Source organism: Eptesicus fuscus, chromosome 20, assembly GCF_027574615.1.
Source record: "Eptesicus fuscus isolate TK198812 chromosome 20, DD_ASM_mEF_20220401, whole genome shotgun sequence".
NCBI classification, from domain to species: Eukaryota; Metazoa; Chordata; class Mammalia; order Chiroptera; family Vespertilionidae; genus Eptesicus; species Eptesicus fuscus.
Window position 1 is genome coordinate 13913340 of NC_072492.1, and position 5820 is coordinate 13919159.

The following is a 5820-nucleotide window of genomic DNA, read 5'->3' on the forward strand; positions in this document are numbered from 1 at the left end:
TATGGTATAGACTCACAATGGAATGCTATGCAGCTCTTAAAAAGACTGAGGCTTACTCGTGGGCATACATCCAAGAGCAATGAAAACATGTCCTCAAAGAAACTTGTTCAGAGAATTTAATAACATCTTTCTTCATAAGAGCCCCCAACTGGAACAACCCGAATGCCCATCACAGGAGAACAAACAAATTGCGGCATATCCATACAATGGAACGCTCCTTAGCAACAATATTGAAAGGAATGAATGGATACACGCCACAACAGGAACGGATTTCAAAAGCATTTTGTTAATCATACACAAAAGAGTAGGTACGGTAGGGTTCCATTCATATGAAGTTTAACAGGCAGAACTAAGCCATGGAAGCAGCAATCAGAACAGCGGCTGCCTGGGGAAGGCGCAGGTTCCTGGAAGGGGCAGGAGAACGTTCAGGGGGGAAGGAGATGGAAATGGGGTGCTGCTGACACAATGGACACAGTTGTCTACATCACGGAATTGCACACAGGAACTGCATTTAATCCTGGCTCCATTTAACAACAAAGTTTATTGACTTAAAACAGAACCCACCCTAGTCAAACTTCCTATGTCCTGAAATGGAACGATCTCCAAATAAATTTAGCAGGGTTGGGGTGGGGGCATGGGGTGGGCGGTGGAAACAAGGGCAGGAAGTGTGTACGGTGTGCTCCCATCTGTAACAGAGGATGTGTACCTATTCCAGAAGCTCACACACGTGCACCGTCGCTGGGAGGACGCGGAAGGCACTGCTGATGGTACCTGTCTTCCTGGGGGAGGGAGGCCTCAGGTCTGAAGTGGGAGGGACCTGTCTCAGTACTTTTTGTACTGTTGACATTTCTTTTACCCTGCTCATATTTTTTTTAAATATAAAAATTAGGGCGGGGGCGGGGATGTGGATCCGGCTGTGCCGGGCCGTGCCACAGCTGCTGGTCACGGGCACGCGGAGGGCGCGAGCAGTGAGGGGACTCCCGCAGGGCGGCCTGCCTGGGGCTCCGGGGGTGGGGGGAGTGGGGCAGGGAGATGGATAAACTGACCTTCATCTCTGGATGCCTCTTTCTCGATGGCCGCTGATATCTTCGCCATCGCCAGCAGCGCCAACCCCGACTGGATTAAAGCCGGGAGTCCTCAGCGTGGGCCTTGTGCGACAGTGTCAAACCATCCATGGACGAGACCTAACGTGCATCCCACCTGGGCTTCCCCGGGAGTGGGTCCCCACACTGTTTTTTATCATCATGGGAGTCATTTCATTGACTGTCACATGTGGTTTGCTGGTGGCTTCCCACTGGCGGAGAGAAGCTACAAAATATGCTGGATGGATAGCATTCCCTGGAATGATCCTTTTCTGTGTGGCTGCCCTAATATTTCCAATAGGATTTTACATCCATGAAGTCGGAGGTCAACCTTATAAATTACCCAACAACACAGTAGTTGGGTCATCGTATGTACTTTTTGTCTTATCAATTTTGTTTTAAAGTGATAGGACTTCTGTTTGCTGGCAAAGTTTATCAGGCTGATGAATGTCTCAATTGCTTGACATTTTTATTATTTTTTATTTTACTTAATTTTTTATTTTACTTAAATTTTTTATTTTTGGATGGTGGGGAGGACAAAGGCAAGGCATCTGAGTAGTCCTCGCTTAGAAAGATGTTAGGTGAAACTGATGCTGAAAAAAAAAAAAAAAGAAGAAAAGCTTTGATTTGTTCTCACTATGCACTTTGGATTTTTTTTTTTTTTAAGAGAGCCTTTTCCATAATCACATACAGACAATATTGACTAACCTCCGGAGCATATTTTCAGGCCGTCAGGTCTACACTGTGGTAATCGCCTAGTGAGGGAGAATGCTTTCTGCTGAAAAGCATGGGGCCCTTTGTGACTCTGTAGCTCCATATTTGTCTAATGATTCACTTGAGGAAAAAAATTCTAAGTATTTATGAATCATGGTGGACCAGAGGGATGCAAGAGAAGTTCCTGTGGGGCTGGCCTCACCTCCTAAGAAATGAGTGTTCATAGCTTCCTTGTAGTCGCATGAGCCTGTGGCACCAGAGGGGACTGCCATTGCGTTACTGCACCAAGAAGCCAATAGATCAAAACTTGTTGGCTAAAATGTATGTAAAAATTCTGAAATTCCCTATACTCTGTGTACAAAAAAATAAAAAAATCAAACACTAAGAAACATGTTACTGGGGTGGGTGGGGGAAATGTTCCTAATATTTATATAAATATATATAATCTATAATTTTGCTGAAAAAAAATTAGTTTAACCCTGGCTAGTGTGGCTCAGTGGTTGAGCATTGACCCAGGAACCAAGAGGTCACCTGTTTGATTCCCCATCAGGGCACATGCCCGGTATTCGGGCTTGATCCCCAGTAGGGGGGTGTGCAGGAGGCAGCCTATCCGTGATGTTTCTCTATTATCGATGTTTCTATCCCCCTATCTCTCTCCATTCCTCTCTCTCTCTCAAAAAAAACAAAAAACAAATATATATATACATATATATTTTTTTTTTTTAATTAAATAGGCTAATTGATAGGCTAACAGGATGTTCTGAGATTGAATTTGAGTATTCCCCTGCCCTCCGGAGCTGAAGCAGGGCCTACATGCTGCTCTGGACCGGCCAGGGGTCACGGCCTGTGTCTCTGAGGGTGGAGGGGGTGTTTGGACAAGCAGATCCAGGAGAACATTCCTTGGGCTGGGAAGTGAGAATGAGAGCCCTGAATCACGACACCAGGGGAAAGAAACGGAATATCTGACTGCAAGGATTTCGGCCTGAAACGATAAGCTTTCTGTGAAGGAATGTGAAAACCCATCCCATGGTGAGGAAGATTCCTCATGATGGATTTTTTTTTTTTAAATATGAAAAGACGCCTCCCTGGTGGGTTGGGGGACAAAGCATTTAAGAGGCTGTGGGAGTAGGGGGAGAGGGTTCTTAGGTAAAATTAGGACGCAAGGTCTGGTTCTTAATTGATCAGCATTTGGTCTTTATTTCTACAAACAGGAATGTGCCATTAAGGGCCTTACCCAAGAATGCCCGTATTGATTTTGAGAATTGGACTGTGGTACTGACATGATTCCCTGCTTGGAGTCCAGAGCAAACACCTCGCTATCCATTATTTTCGTTGGTGTGTGAGATGGTAGGGAGAAGAGAGAACTTCACGTGTCCCAGGAGGTGCCCTGCTCACTGGTCCTGCCACAGGAGGAGGCCCAGGCCTTTCCCTAAGGAAGTTCTCAGCTCAGAGGGGCAGGGAAGGATCCCAATTGGGGGATCAGAGGGGAAGGAACTCTGGGTCCTGATCTTTGGGATGCATAGGATCCGTGTGGGCTCCTGGCAACACAGTTGAGAGCAGTCCTGGTTAGGATTCTGTGTTCAGCCAACCTTGGGCCCAAATGTCTGATCCAGATGCCTTAGAGCCGTGGTCGGCAAAGTGCGGCTCGCAAGCCACATGCGGCTCTTTGACCCCTTGAGTGTGGCTCTTCCACAAAATACCACGGCCTGGGGGAGTCTATTTTGAAGAAGTGGTGTTAGAAGAAGTTTAAATTTAAAAAATTTGGCTCTCAAAAGAAATTTCAATCATTGTACTGTTGATATTTGGTTCTGTTGACTAATGAGTTTGCCGACCACTGCTTAGAGCAAGCATGTCAAACTTGCGGCCCCCAGGCCACATGCCTCGTTTATTTGGCCCATGTTAGCCTTTGAGTTTGACATGCTTGCCTTAGAGAGAACTGAAGGGCCTTAGGCTGAACCACTTTACAAAGTGTAAGAGGCAAGATAGGTCCTTAGGAAAAGATCTGAAGGGGTTTTCAGCAAATGGCTAAGACCCAGATGGACATAGGGTGGGCTGTGCAACAGAGTCCCCCTGAGACAGTGTGGGGACTGCATCTGGCCCAAGCAGATGGAGGATCAGATGGGGTAAGGGAGACAGGACTTGCACATCCTCTGGTCCAGCCCCTTTCTGATAGAAACTGAGGCCCAGAGAGTGGACTGACTTGTGTCAGATGTCGGGAACAAGCTCAGTTCATGACTCAGGCTCTAGCCTCCCAATCCAGTGGGTCTCCTGGGGAGTCCTGGCCTGGGAAACTGGAAGCAGAGCTGAAGCGAAGCCCTTGACCAGACAACCATGTACTCTCTTCCCTCCTAGGAACATGTTTCTACTGAGTTCCATGGAAAGGGAGCCACTCAGGCAGCCTGGAGTAAGGGCTCCTCTGAAAGGGTCATAGCACCCGAGCATGGACATCAGCTACCCAATAGCTCCCCCTCTTTTTTCCTATCAGAACCCAGATTTTGTAGTGAGTGGAAACCTCTTCATTTCAGGAAACATAGGCCAGTTCCCCAAGCCCAAGAAATGAGTCCTAATTGGCTTCATGGTATTCCAATAGCATTCCAATTACCCTTTGTCAGTGACTGGTTAAGGGTGGGCATATGACCTAGTATCTGGCCAATAAGACATGAAGGGAATTCTGTAGGTGCTTCTGAGAAAGATTTCTCTTTCCTAATATAAGGGAAAGATGAAGCAGACACTGTCATGCCCCCACCCCACGCCTCTTTCTTCCTGCCTTCAATACAGATGTGTATGTAGCATGAGGGTCTAGCATGACAGTAGAGAAAGGCAAAACACCCTTAGAATGGCAGAGTGGATGGTAAAGCCCAAGCCCTTGGTGGCCTGAGTGAGCAGCTGGATCAACTTCAGCAGCTGTCTACCTCCAGACTTCTTGTTAAGTAGACATTAAATGCCCTTATGGTTTAAGCTACTGTTAGCTGGGTGTCTCTCTTACAAGCAATCCTGATTGGCACTGGCCATAACTGTTAGTGTAACTCCAACCAACTTCAAGAGAAGTTGTATAGAAATAGCCTTTGGTCAGCCTCCCCAGCCGTGGGATCTGCTCTCCTGAAGCGCCCACCCAGCTTGCTTGACAGCCCTCAAGCACATGGAGTCCGGTAGAGTCCTCCACCCATTGCTCCATCCCCACCGGGCGTGGCTGTGAAGGCCAGTCAGAAAGGGAAGGCTTTCCCCAGGGGAGCTCAAACTCTAGAAGGACAAACTCCAAAGGGACGCTGCTCTAGGCAATTTACAGCTGTATCCACTCTGGGCCTTCAGGTGAGGGAGGACCTAGATACCCGACTGTGTTCCCAAAGAAGCCATCCTTCCCATACCTGGAGTGTGATCCCAACTGTGTGGGGTGGCAGGAAGACCAAGTCCCAGAAGAGCCAAGCTGACCTGCCTGGGAGAACAGGGGGTGCCAGAGGGCCCCAGCAAGGAGATCCCAGTGAATGTTGGCCCAGACAACAAAGGGACCTAGGAGTTGAAGGAGGTGCTCTAGAGATCTGGGAAAGGGCTCTGAACTGTCAGTTCAATGGAGCAAGGTAAGGAGGGGAGCTGGTTGGCCAGTGGTGTACCATGGGTGATGTCATCCGGAAGTTATCAGTTCAAATCCCTCATCCTTGGATGTTGGCTTTATATTCCTGGTGGTTCCAGGAGGCTCTGAGTCCCACTCTCACTCCAGCAGCAGGAAGCTTCCAGGACCAGACGTTCTGTCCCTGGGCTGGGTTGTCCCTTCCAAGTGACGGGAGTGATCTGAGGCAGCTCAAGGTCAGCAGCAAGAGGTGCAGGCTCTGGAAGGTCATTTTTCACCTCCCAAGCTGGGATCTGATCCCCATTTAGATGACCCTGAGACTAAGCAAATGGACATCAGAACCCAGGGTGGGGCCAGCTCAAGGCTGAGCTGGGACAAGAGCTGTCCTCTTGGTCCCTGTGCAGCCTGCCCCTCTCAGAGGTATTGGCAGGTCCCCCAGAAAGATGGAAGCCAGCTGCA

At 48.4% G+C, this 5820-nt stretch overlaps 1 protein-coding gene and 1 pseudogene across 1 annotated transcript in view; both read left to right on the forward strand.

The window, feature by feature from the left end:
• The window catches only part of C20H17orf100 (chromosome 20 C17orf100 homolog), an 80961-nt gene extending 77938 nt beyond the window's left edge, over window positions 1-3023 (forward strand). Inside the window, exon 4 of the mRNA XM_054709750.1 lies at window positions 3008-3023. The gene's annotated coding sequence lies outside the window, so the exon portion shown is untranslated. The remainder of the gene's footprint in view (window positions 1-3007) is intronic.
• Window positions 1033-4356, forward strand: LOC129147402 (uncharacterized protein C16orf52 homolog B-like; annotated as a pseudogene).
• The last annotated feature ends 1464 nt before the right edge of the window (window positions 4357-5820 follow it).